Source organism: Leptonychotes weddellii, chromosome 2 (assembly GCF_054177405.1).
Source record: "Leptonychotes weddellii isolate Sample4059 chromosome 2, ASM5417740v2, whole genome shotgun sequence".
Taxonomy (NCBI): Eukaryota; Metazoa; Chordata; class Mammalia; order Carnivora; family Phocidae; genus Leptonychotes; species Leptonychotes weddellii.
Genome location: NC_138370.1, coordinates 71,391,101 through 71,405,427, shown reverse-complemented (window position 1 = coordinate 71,405,427; position 14,327 = coordinate 71,391,101). Strand labels below are relative to the sequence as shown.

General features: G+C 35.3%; 1 protein-coding gene across 1 annotated transcript in view; it reads right to left on the bottom strand.

Annotated features, from left to right (window-relative positions):
• INPP4B (inositol polyphosphate-4-phosphatase type II B) overlaps positions 1–14,327 on the bottom strand; it is a 631,805-nt gene that overhangs the window by 518,485 nt on the left and 98,993 nt on the right. The window contains exon 2 of the mRNA XM_081813115.1: positions 12,285–12,347. The gene's annotated coding sequence lies outside the window, so the exon portion shown is untranslated. The remainder of the gene's footprint in view (positions 1–12,284; positions 12,348–14,327) is intronic.

Below are 14,327 nucleotides of genomic sequence, written 5' to 3'. Positions count from 1 at the left end.
GTGTTATACGAAAACAATGTATCGTGGATCACCACATCAAAAACCAATGATGTATTGTATGGTGACTAACATAACATAATAAAATTAAAAAAAAAAAAGAGCATAATGAGATAAGAAATGTTCTATAACTTTGCACTGCTCAACATGTTAGCCAGTAGTTACATATAAATATTGAATGCTTGAAATGTGGTTAGTATAGCTAAATAAGTGAATTGCCAATATTATTTCATTTTAACTCATTCAAATTTAAATAATTCCATGTGCCTAGTGGCCACCATTTTGGACAGCATAGCACTGGAGAATGAGAGCTGCATTCATCAAGTCAGGATTCCCAGCCTTTTAGTAAGGATGTAGAGCAACATGGATATTCCCAACCCATGTTCCCTGGTCATTTCCTTCCAAGCAAAGCTACATCAAAAAGCTAATGGCAAGAGTCAATAAAAAATGTCCATGTCTACTTGGAAAATCAGAGTGAGTTTAAATAAAGGCATGGGTAAAAGGAGAATGGCAATCATTGGGTGGAAGGAGAGTTTGATATGTGTCTAAGTAAGAAAAGGGAGTCCTCAAAAAAATATATGCACCCCCATGTTCATTGCAGCATTATTTGCAATAGCCAAGGCATAGAAACAATTTAAATTTCCATCAACAGATGCATAGATAAAAATTGTGGCATATATATATATATATATATATATACACACACACACACACACACTGGAATATTATTCAGCCATTAAAAAAGAATGAAATCTTGCTATTTGCGCAACAGAGATTGACTTTGAAGGCATTATGCTAAATGCAATAAATCAGAGAGAGAAAGACCAATATTGTATGATCTTACTTATATTTGGAATCTTTAAGAAAAATGAGCTCATAGATACGTAGAACAAATTGGTGGTTGCCAGAGACAGGGCGTGGAGGGCGGGGGAAATGTGTAAATGGGATCAAAAGGTACAAACTTGCAGGTATAAAATAAATAAATCATGGGAGCATAATGTACAGCGTGATGACTACAGTTAATAATACTGTACTGCATACTTACTTGGAAGTTGCTAAGAATAAAACTTAAAATTTCTCATCACACAAACACACAAATTCTATTACTATGTGTTGGTGTTAGATGTTAGACTCATGGTGATCATTTACCAATACATAAAAATATCAGGTCATGGGATGCCTGAGTGACTCAGTCAGTGAAGTGTCTGACTCTTGATTTCGGCTTAGGTCATGATCTCAGTGTCGTGAGATCAAGCCCCATGTCAGGCTCCATGCTGGAGCCTGCTTAAGATTCTCATTCTCCCTCTCCCTCTGCCCCTCCCCCACTCATGCAATCTCTCTTTAAAAAAAAAATCAAGTCGTTACTTGAAATTAATATAATGTTGTATGTCAATTATACCTCAAAGGAAAAAAAAAGACAGAAAAAGAAAAGAAAAGAGAATCCTAAAAAAGAGCTACAGGGTAAGAGTATAATGTTAGTGTTGCATTTATCCATGGCTGTCTAACAAATTATCCCACAATTTAGTGGCTTAAATCAATGACATTTGTTTTATCGCTTCTCGGCCTTTTGGCTAAGATCAAGTGCAATGACATTTGTTTTGTTCATGAATCTGCAATTTGGGCGTGGCCCATGTGAAGATAGTGAATCTCTGTTCCATTCATCATCACCCAAATTGTCCCAAGGCTGGGAACTGGAATCATCTGAAGGCTTGTCCACACACACGGCTGGAGATAATGCTGACTACTGACTGTTAAACCATCAGTCAGAACACCTTAAAAATGGCTACTCCATGAGGTCTGGACTTTTCTCACTACATGGTGATTGGATTTCAAATGCAAGTGTCCAGAAAGAGTTTTGTACCCTCTTTATGACCTAGCTCTGGAAGTCCCATAGCATTGCTTCTGCAGTATTCTGCTCATCAGAGAAAACACAAGCCCATTCAGGTGAAAATACTCTTCACCTTATGATAAGGAGTGCCAAGGAGGTTCTGGAAATGTACATAAGACTAGATATATTGCTATAGCCACTTTTGCAAAATTATCCATCACTGTTTAATAAAATAGTTTAGGCTCCAAGTAATAGAGGCCTTAGTCAAACTAGACTAACAACAAAAAAGAAACTTATTGCTTTAAGAAACTAGTTAGCTTAGGGCACCTGGGTGGCTCAGTTGGCTAAGCGACTGCCTTCGGCTCAGGTCATGATCCTGGAGTCCCTGGATCGAGTCCTGCATTGGGCTCCCTGCTCGGCAGGGAGTCTGCTTCTCCCTCTGACCCTCCCCCCTCTCATGTGCTTGCTCTCTCTCATTCTCTCGCTCTCAAATAAATAAATAAAATCTTTAAAAAAAAAAAAACAAAACTAGTTAGCTTAAAGTTTCAAATATGGCTGCATCTAGTGTCTCAAATGACACAATTTCATCTTTCTCCTACATGCTAATCATTCTGTGTTTCTTGCCACTTGTCTCTTGTCTCTGTCTCTCTGTCTCTCTCTTTTTCAACTGTCTCAATATCTTGTCCAAATAGAAGAACAAAAGATTACTGGCTATGCTAAGTCAACATTCTGACAATTTTTGAACCTAAAGGTATTATTTTCTTTTATACCAAGTCTCATGGAAGGACTGTGATTAATTTGTTTAGGTCCCATGCCCACCCCTTGTCCAATCCTGGGTTCTGGAAAATGAAGTTGCATTATAGGCCCAGTAAAGTTTACAAGTCAACCCCAGTAGCAAATTATTTAATCTCACTGAATTGTTTTCTCACAGGTAGAAAGGAGATTCTGATAAATCAATGGCAAAACTTACTCCAATTCTCCCCTTTTCTGTATCCAACCAACTGCAATGTGATTTTTAGCCCCTTTTTTCCAATGGTGAGTCAATTCCCCTATCCCTGGATTCCAGGCTAACCCTGAGATTTAGTTTTGTCCAATAGAGGATGGTTGAAGTAACTTTCTGCCAGTTCTGAGCATAGGCCTAAAAATCTCTCAAGCATTTCTGCTCTTTGTCTCTCAGAACCCTGATACTGCCAGGATAGCAAAGCTGAGTCAGCCCAGTTCTCCTAGCCAAAGCCATAGACACATAGGACAGCTCAGCCAAGATCAGCAAAACCAATCCACAGCTGACTTCAGCTGTCTGAGGATATATGAGCAAACTCAGGTAAGACCACCCAATCTGCAGACTGTGCCCATGAGTTTTGCTCCTTGTATCTTTGTTCCACAGTATTATTATGACACGTATGAAACAACAATACCATTAGTCCCTAAATCTTAGTACTCTGTTTAGAACACTGTCTGACCTTAAAAAAGTAGTCAATAAATATTTGCTATTATTATTATCCATAATTTGCCAGTACCACACAGAATGTGAGTGGGGTAGCTTCCTAAAGAAGAAAAGGTTTCCCAAACTAAACTCCAAAAACAAACAAAATTAAAAATTAGATATCTACCACATGCTGCATGAGGTCTAATAAAGAGAGAATATTGCTCTATTAAATTTTTAGCAATTTAATAAATTTAAAAGGAAAAGTAACCATATCATAATGGGAAGCACATCACTTATTGTCAGTGAAGTAAAAGTAGATGATCTCCAAAGCCCTTCACACATCCTGTATAAATTTCTAATACCTGATCTATGCCCAGCTATCATATCACCAATTAGATCAAATAGCAAACTTCTTCCTTGCAAAATGGACAGTAACATTTTTATTATATGATTAATTAATATTTATACTAGGAAAAATTAGGACAAGAGTAATTTTATCTCTCCTAGTATTTTTCAGACACAATAATTCTATGTATGATACAATTTTCAACGGTGGACTTTAAAAGAATAAATGCATTAGTTCTAACAAAACATTACTATATCTTGATATCTATATATTACCTTTACAAAAACCGGAGACACACATGCCTCTGAGCCTCACCCTTCTGTGTGAGTACATGTGTACTGGGGGGAGGGGCTGTTCTTTCATAGCGACCCTTCTTGGTCTGCTCTCTCTCTCAGGTAAGTCACGCATCCAGTTACAGAACTTCAGTCGAACTCTGTGACAGTTTATAGACTCCACCTCAGCTTGTAAATTCTCTTGTGAACTTAATTCTATATTTCCTTTTCTATTTGACTTCTGTACTTGGATATTCTGTTATTTCCCTTCTCTATAGGCCTGAATGTGAATCGCTGCCTCCCTGTCCATCGTTCACAAAACATGTATGCTAAGTGATAGCGCAATGTAAATAAAGCTCTTAGCCCTGCTCCTCACACGTAACAAAAGCAGGATAAGAAGTAATCATCGCTAATTTCATTATTACCTTTATTTTCTAACTCTGTCTTCACAATAACCCTAGGTATGGCTATGGCAAATATTATGATCCTACTTATTGATTATGAGTGTAATATACCCAGAGGATAAGATGTATGGGTCACCAAATATGAAAGTACAAGTAGGATGGCAGGTACAGCTGCAAACACACACCAATAAGATTAATAATGACTGGGTGAAGGATAATCAGTTCGAGACTAAATTTTATGAAAGTGAGTTGTCAGATTAATTTGACAGAATTAATGGTAGTTAATATATATTAAGCACTTACTATGTGCCAGTAGCTATTGTAAGTTAAAAGTCATATCTTAAGTTAATGCTAGCATTAGTTCAATTATTTAAGTATTTTTTTCATGGTTTTGTAGAGGAAACCAATATGAGACTCTGTGGGTTAAAGAGCTTGCATTCAGTTTAGTAGCAGTAATCTCATAAATCACCAACAGGGGATTTGAATATAGACCATCTAGCTCCCATAAGTGTCCCTGTTACTGTCTTCTGTCTCTGAAATGAAGACTAAGAAGTCGGGAGAGAGAAGAGAAGAGTAATGGTAAATGAAAAGTTATCAAGGTAGAAATAAGTAAATCGTACACAGGGCAGATCAATCCTTGTGTATGGATTGAGGCAACATCTGGGTGAAGAATCAGGTGGAAATGAGGTTGGGAAGGTTTGTGATGCGGCAGCAGAAAAGTGGCCCTTGATTATCAGGTTGAGGTGTCTGAATTTCCGGAACAGCCCAAGGGGAACCTGACCCTCTCTATACTTTAACTTAATCCATGTCAATGCACCAGCAAATGAGCATGTTGAGGGAAAATGCACTGGTATATAGGGAAGCAGGAGTCAGTTTCTTGATGTGGAGCTAGAATAGTTTGTTTAGAATTGGCAATATATCTATTCAAAATACTTCACGAACATCTGTGTCATTTAACTATTTGTAAAAGATGAAAGAGAAAGACTGCAGACAGATGCTCTGGTCACATCTCGGCCCTAACTCTTTCTAGAAGGTTAAGTATGGGAAGCACAGGATGGACTGTTTTATATCCAGCCAGCTGTGTGCTTCCACACCAGGTTCAATGCTGAAAGTTCCTTAACTGAACATCTGGCTAATAATGTGCCTTCCATTTATTAAAAGCACTTACTCATTGCACCTGGCCCATGGGAGGAAAGTACATGGGTCAAGTAACTACCGCATGATTTCAAGTGTTTGCCTTACCATCTACAAACATAATTAAAGAATAATAACCACAATCTTGGGGGTAAATCTTGATGAGTCCCATTTACTAGTAGTTCTACAACAGAAATGCAAAAAATAAGAAAATTAGTGATAATCTTATGAAGTTAAACCAGTAACTCCCAAATGTAACAACTTCAGTGTGAAAGGAATTATTTCCTGGCCTACGTACTAGTTGAGTTAGCCTCTACCTCACTGCACCAACTAAAACGATTTTTAAAAATCTTGAAAGTGATGAGGGTGTAACATTTACATTAATATCTTCATTGGTAGAACTGTTTTTAGGAAAGGAAATATTTTCATAATTCTCATTTCCAGCTTTTCCTAAAACATACATTTTTTTAATGCATTGAAAGCATAATTTTTCCAAGAGAGAAACATGGAAGTAACTCTACCGTTTTCAAGGTTATTTAAAAATCTGTTTGGTGCTTGATCAACTAATAGTCAATCACCTGAGTTCTAATTCATGACTAAAATCCAGCAGATTAGTTTGAGTCATTCTGCTAATGTGAATCTGATTTGACCAGATATTAACTTCATTATTTAAAATAATGTTATTAGGATCTATTGAACATTGGCCAGTACTACAATTTTCTTATTAATTTCTGGAAAAAACATCTGAGATCATCTTACCTGCTGTTTTAAGAACTAAACAATTATATGTATTATAATTCATGGAAAATACATATTTTTTTTCATATTTCTAGGTTGTTTTCCTTGTCTCCTGTTGAGCAAACACCTATCAGACTCTTTGGCATCTATCAAAGTGTTCTGAGTGTCTTATAACAACAGAGCACAGATCCAAGAAAGTTTATACTTTACTAAATAAACAGCACACAGATGTGGATGTTGAAAAATTAATACCACACAATCTGACAGGCTGTAGTATCGAAATGCTTCTACAACAACAGAATGAAATAAACCCAAGCACAAGTACTCATGTAATCATGGCATGAATGAATCCTAAAGCATTGAAACAGAAGTTTAGAGATCTGGCATCAAGTACAACTTCTGACAAATTACTCAGCTGCACACATAGTTCTTCATGTCATCTCATTGGTAGAGAGAATATTGGAAGTAAAAGTAGCTTGTTACATGTCAACAGAAACCAGTTTAAAAAATAATTTCAAAACATTTTATGATGTTTGTAATCCTCCTCATAACTCAAAAACTGCCTCTTACATTTTCAGAATAGGTACTTACTATTCTCAGATAAGATGTTCTAATAGAGTACCAATTTGTTGTTGTCAATTAAGGCCACAGGAACCCTGGGAGGTTGCTGCTGACATCTAGTGGCATAACTTTTTAAATGCCAAATGCATTAAAAATATATAACTAGAGAGAGAAAGGGACAAACATACATACATATGCACTTGCAAAGTCTAGTGGACACCCCATGTCATAAATTATTTGCCTCTGCCCACACTACTCTCCTTGCAATGATTTGCTTCCCTTCCAAAGTAATGCTAGTACTGCAAAACCAAAGAAATGAAAACTAACACACAGGCTAAAGCCTTAAAGGAACCAATTCCCTCAAAGTTCTTAGTCCTCCACTGGGAATTACCAGTTCCCAGACAGCCCCAATTCCCAAAAGCCCTGCTCCAGCCCCAATTCCCAAAAGCCCTGCTCCAACCCCAATAGTCGTTAATTTCATCTCCATTTTCTAAATAACAATCACCCTTTCCCAACCTCCACACCTAGTATTTAGGGACTTTTAGGATCCTAGCCTAAAGAAAAGACGGTGAAGCTGGGAATATATTATTTCAGACTGCATATCTGCAAACATACACACACATTCAAAATGGCCACAAACTTCTCAGTCATGAGGTTCAACAATTATTGCAAACTTAAAAATAGCTTTCAGGAACAGCTTTAATGGTTTCCAACCACCCACATGAATGATGATGTATAGAAAAACACAGAAGAAACTGAACTTGGGAAAAATGATAAGGAGCGTAGAGCATGCTTCTATAAGCATGTACAGAGATTTGTTTTGTAGTCTCTATATGTATGTGTGTATGTATGTATGTATGTATGTAAGATGTGTATGCGTGTATGTGAGTAGAACAAGAGACTCTCAAGTTTTGCATGTACCCCCACTCCAACTAGAGCACTGATGAATATAGTAGGTAAACACTGATTTAATGAATGAATACATAAATGAATGAGGTGGCAAATTACAATGTAACTTTTTTTTTCCTATTGGTTCTGATGTGAGATATGCAATAGGCAGTGTCTTTATAAGGCAGGGTTTTGCTCGTGGGCAACAAGTGCCTTCGCTGAATAGCTCAGGTTAGAATTTTCTTCAATGGCATGTGTGCTAAGTGGCAAAAACCAATGGGTGATAGAACTGGGCAATCTTCCCTTGGTGAAGAGAATGTTTCAATAGTGGAAAACTATTTTCTTTATAAGTTAATGTATTTGAATTTAGATTTTATTCTCATTGAAAAGATGTGATAAAGGGAGAGTAGGTTCTCAAGGCAATCCTAAATAATACAAAACATAGCTAAATTATAACTCTCATAGTACAAAAGACTCTTTTAGCCTTTAAATATTACTTTAGTGGAAATCATGGAGATACAAGTTCATTCTTTCAAAGTTTGTGTACTTCACAAAGTGGGAGTAAAAATGGATGGCAGAAGAATCTTTTTTACATTCATATTAAAGGAAAGAAATCCCATGTTTGTGTATGTACCTTTATATATAATACAATAAAATGATATATGTACATATGCATATATACACACATGCACACATAAGACCTACTAGGTAGCAACCTAGGCAAATCAATGACAGTGCAGCAGCCAGTGCATCCAGATGACTTTACCAAGTGAATATGGGGATGAAGAGAGAGAAATAGATGTAGTATTATGAGGAATTCAGAAGGCTCCTTAAAGAGATATTTTAAGGTTATGTAGGCTTGGGAATAAGGGAGAAAGATTGGGCATTCAGAGTGGAGTATTTAGCATAAAGAAACAGAAGAATTAGGGTATGAGGTGGAGTAAGAGAGAAACGAAGTAAGAACTATAGGCAGGGAATTGATGGATATTGATGAATATTGATGAATTGATGAATATTACTTGCAGGAGTCGATTTTATACAGTGCCATGCCTTATAGTTTTGGGAGTTTTTAAACAGGTTTTAAAAGATGGTGTATCCCGGGGTGCCTGGGTGGCTCAGTTGGTTGAGCGACTGCCTTCGGCTCAGGTCATGATCCTGGAGTCCCTGGATCGAGTCCCGCATCGGGCTCCCTGCTCGGCGGGGGGTCTGCCTCTCCCTCTGACCCTCCCCCCTCTCACGTGCTCTCTCTCTCTCATTCTCTCTGTCTCAAATAAATAAATAAAATCTTTAAAAAAAAAAAAAAAAGATGGTGTATCCCACAGAATCTAATCCTCAGAAGATTAAAACATAATAAGAACTTTTCAAATGACAAAAACCATAAAAGCCAAAAAAGTTCTTTAAAATTATCATAATAGCTCTTTGTCATGTAAATCCTCTTTAAGAATTACTTTTTAATCACTTCTGTATGAAAATGCTCAGTGATCTGTTGTCTGACTTGCACTTTAAGCACCCTTTGGGAGCATACTTTGCCTGATGCTACAACTGTATTTCTGTAAAGCATTACATTTATCATACATGGCACCTAATTCAGGCAATGTGACAATTACATCACACCTTTTATCACATGTCATCGAAGTATTTCTACTTCTCATTTAAATTCATGGTCATTAACTTATTGATCAACCTGCAAGTTTTGATGATTTACTTTCCATTGTTACTTTAGGGTAGGTACGTAATAAATAATATAAAATATAAGTAATGTAGTAAGCTCTTAAAATATCAGATTTCATCCTTTTAAGCCTCAACATATATAACATCTATGTTTCTTACAGCCTGTATAATAAACCACAATGAAACACATCACTAAATTATTTATTTATAATTTATTTATTAATGCTCTTGAACATAAGTAACATTATACACTAGCCTTATGAGACAGTTTATTTTCAATTCTTAAAACTGTTTATACTAAGCTTAGATCTCAACCTAGAGTACATCAAAAAATGCCAAATCCTTAATATCTCATTACAATTTCTTACAAAAAAGTTATATGTGAGAAAAAAACTTGATATTCCTACATAATAAAAATAAATTCCAGACATGAAATTTTCTTAATGAAATTCAATCTATTTCCAGGACATATAAACATATGTAGAAGTGCGACAGAATAACAGTCTCTATCTTTGTACATAATCTTTCTAGGGGCATATCGAAGGATATTTTGACCTGACTAGTTGAAGTTGCTTCTCTCTTTGGATGACAAAATTCAGAATACTGTGACTAAAATACCCCCTTTAAAAGAGTCAAATGCAGAACTTTCAAGTGTATATTATTCCAATAGCTTGCTCTCTGAGCTCCACTGTCAGAGTTAATTCTACACAAAATGAGTGTGTTAGTTGTCATGTGCAACTGGGAAAACTAAATGGTCCCATTTGTCTAAAAATAGCACCTTCACTAGTATGTCTTAAACTTCCGTATTCATAGTAGGAGGCCAGCATTACCTTGATACCAAAACCAGATAAAGACTCCACTAAAAAAGAGAACTACAGGCCAATATCCCTGATGAACATGGATACAAAAATTCTCAATAAAACACTAGTAAACCAAACCCAACAGTACATTAAACATTGAAATTTAAATGTCTATATTCCATCTGAGATAATGAATACTGAGCATCAACAATTAGCATTCTTTGTCATATTAATAGGAATTATTTTTATAAGATTGGAAACATCCTTATTTCAATGAATCGAAAGGTCTAACGTAGAGAGATGATGAAGTGAACACCATTTTCTCCACCCCAAATTACTCATCCACATCCCACTCACAGCCTGCACACAAATACACATATGCTAGAGCGTAAGCTTTTGGGGACTTCTGTCAGACCAAAGCACTCGGACTTTGTATACAGGACTGTTCCTTTATTTTCATGTTGAGGAGAAGTGAATTTTGTTACTCTGCATACACAATTCTGAAAACTCTACCATGTTAACGGAAATATCCCTCCCTCAACCCTAACTTTTTTCTGTTATTACATTCAGTTCAAAATAAGTTTATCCATCTCTTAAATACATAAAATAAAAGGCTAGTAAAATTGAATATTAGCATATACAGACCTCTGAAAAAAGAAAAATATCACATGACTGCCTCCTGGATAATCTATGCTCCCTTCATTCTTTATTTTCATCCTAAAGGTCATAGATCCTTGACCCTCTTTATTGGCTTCATCTCATTCAGGGTGTTTTTTCCCTCTCTCTTTATTGTGTCATTCATCAATTTACCCTCAACAAGCATTTTTCCACCACATATCTCCCTATGCCTATATCATATAGCTCAGCTTCACCTTGTTCCACATATTGTCTAGGTAGTAAGTAGTGCTCATTATGTCTCTCTCTGGGGAGTCACAGTTAATAGTTCTATGCAAAAGGCAACCCTTAACTGCTCTCATTAACCATTTTAAGATATTTTATAGTTTGAATTAACATTTTAGTATAGATAAAACTTGAATAGAGTGCCTACAATTCAAAATCCCCTTTAGAGGAGAAAATCTGCTTCCTTAAGGAGTTTATACATCCTTTGAAGAATTAACTGAAAACTAGAAATAAGTAGAAACACCCCAATTTGCAATTCAACCTAAATTTTTGTTCAACTACAAATTAAAGTTCAGAAACAAGTTTTCTGCTGATGTCCATTAAATTTAAATGCTACCTTTGTTTCAGCACTCATTTGTTTTTAGGAATTAAATGATTTGTCAAAAATAAAACCCAATTAATTCCAATTAGAATGTAGTCTAATGTATATTTCAATAATTCTATTATTTGTGCTCATATACATACAATGACATCCTATCTTCACAGCTGTATGAATAGAAAGTACTGAGAGATGGGTCCAGTTCCCCATCACAATTCTAACCTTTCATAAAAATTTCCATAAAAAACTATTTTGAGATAATAGTTTTATTCATAAAATATACACACATTATATATCTGCATCTATAACCACACTTCATTTACATGTACATGTCATTATAATATTTGCATGAGTGTTCATATTCTTAGGCCAAGATATGTAAATAAATCACATAGCAATTTGAAAATTTAGCAACTAAATAGGCAATCTGTTAAGCATAATCAGACATGCTATTCAGCAACTGTATGATATAATTCAATCTTCCAAAGAAAATATATGTTTTGCATGAGGGTGCCTTTATAAAAACTTGATGACGTTTTCTAGGAATTTGTACTGAAATTTTCACATATTCAAAAAATAATAGGTAAAGCCATCTGACTAATGCTTAAATAAAAGGCAAATCTCATCACTGTCACCTGGTAAGAATCTAATTGTCTTATTGTCTATCATTTGTAAATATGATACACTAATTGGAGCTATTTCCAAAGAGAATGCAATCTTCTAGTCAAGATCCTATTCACTTATTAACATAAATGAAAGAAACTGTCATAAAATTAACCATTATCCATAATGTTTTGATAAGCTAATATATATTTTAAAATTTACTATTCACTTCATGAATATGATGATCATCATAAATCATTCCATTTTTCAGATAATGATTTGATTATTTTTTGATGGGTTATTCAATAGCTAAAACCAGTAATCCAAGAAAGCCAATGAGTCTAATGTGTCAGAGTTAAACAGACTAAAAAATACATCAGTTCAAAATAAGCATTACCTTGATCTGAATTTTCATAAAAAACAGCAGATCTCTTGCCAGGTAACACCATTTCTTTGGATTCTGTGGGCAAAGAGAAAAGAGATTAATAAAAACAACCTTTCTTTTTACTCTTTAAATACTTCTTAAAGAAGATTCATTAGTAATAAAGGTCAGAGACGAAAATCACTTAGCAAAATACTCAGCTCCATTCAGCAGCTGCCTTGGGAAATACTTGCTATAAATGCCAGGTAGTTTCCTAAAAGGTTCCCCCTCTCCTATAGCTGAGAACATGGGTGACTGTGGCAGATACTCAGCCTTGTTTTCCTTGCTTCTCTATCTTCTCACATGGGAACAAAACTAGCACTTGAGCAAGAAAAAGCATTAGCTTCCACCATTTCAAAAGATAAGATGTAAGCCATGTTGGGACAGAACATTTACTTGGAATACAGCTAACTGAAATGGAATTTGCAATTATCTAAACTTACTTTTCTCCCTCCTGCAGTGAGTATGGGTTTTAAAATATTCATAAAAGCTTGGGTGTTTTCCTATTCTGTCTTTCCACAGAAGTGATACGATGAGATATTATGGGATGACTCTGTAAATAATTGCAGATTACCCTGCTTATATGATGCAATTTCAGAGCTTTTCTATGCTGCAACAAGGAGGAAAGCACTTTATAGAAGTCAAAAGTATGAAAATATATCTTATTCCCTCTTTTAGCATATAACAATCTTGATGAGTATTCCATAAGAGATTTTATTGCATCATTATCTGAATGTTCAGATTGGAGAATAAGAAATTCAAGTCTGAGCAACAGCTTTCCAGAAAGGAATGTTACATAGCTAGGTAAGAATTTTAAATTCATTCCTCAAGAAAGTTATTTGAACAAATGTTAACAGTTAAAAGCATCATTGATTAATTGACTATAACAGTCATTGTAAGAATAGTCTTATAACTGTAATCACTACATCTTACTAGCAAGTGACCTTGGGCAAGTACATTAAACTCTGTAAGCCTTTACATTTCATCTGTAATATCAGAATAATAATCCCTCCTACTCCACAGAGCTGATAAATGATACAAAAATGTATAAAGAATATAGAACTAATGAATATTATTTAATATAACTATCAATAACATCATTAATATTATTATCATTGTTCCCCTTTCAAAAAGATCTCACTACCCTACTGAAAATCTCTGCCTCTGTGAGCCATGTGGTGGAATGATTAAAATAGTATCATACTGGACATCACCGAATTTGCCTATTTGTTAATCACAGTCTGTGATGACAAAAATAAATAAATAAATAAATAAAGAATCATTTTAGGTCTTTGGACAGGTGGAGAAAAAAATTTTTTTCAGGAAGATGAGTAAGTTGTCAACCACTCTACTGCACTGGCTTCTCTTGATTTTGCTAAAGATTTTAATTTAAAGAAACCCTCCAAGAAATTATGATATATTTCAAGATTCTCTTAAAGAAACTGCCCCTTGTGTACTCTTATCAGTACTCAATCCCAGTCAGAAAACACTTCATGAGCCCCTAGTGCAAGACAAGGGTATGGACTGACTTCAGAGAAAACAATAAACAAAATGTGACCCAAGAAAAACACAGTTCAGTGGAGGAAACACATCTTTAGACAATTATTTCAAGTAATTGATGTAAATACCAAGTTTAAATCATTAAACAATCCAAAACACAAAATGTGTTGGAGCAATAGAAGGTATTGAAAGAATATTCTGCAGTCAGGAAAGGGAGATTTAAAAAATAATCTTTAAAAAGTCAGTCAGAATAGCTGAACTGATACATACTGGCTGACTATCAGTCCTGTTTTGTCTAAGAAAATTTCACGAAAGAGAGGAACTTTGGAAGACTAAGTCTGGAAGGCAGGTAAGTAAGAATACGTCTTTCCAAGGAGCTGAGACAATGCATACAAAGAACTGGAATCATAAAAAAAACATGGAGACCAGATTAGCCTGAGGCTGACTTGCAGAGAGCCCATTATACTTCTCCCCAATCTCCCATTAAAATGCTCAGAGGATGTCAAAGAAGAGAAATAC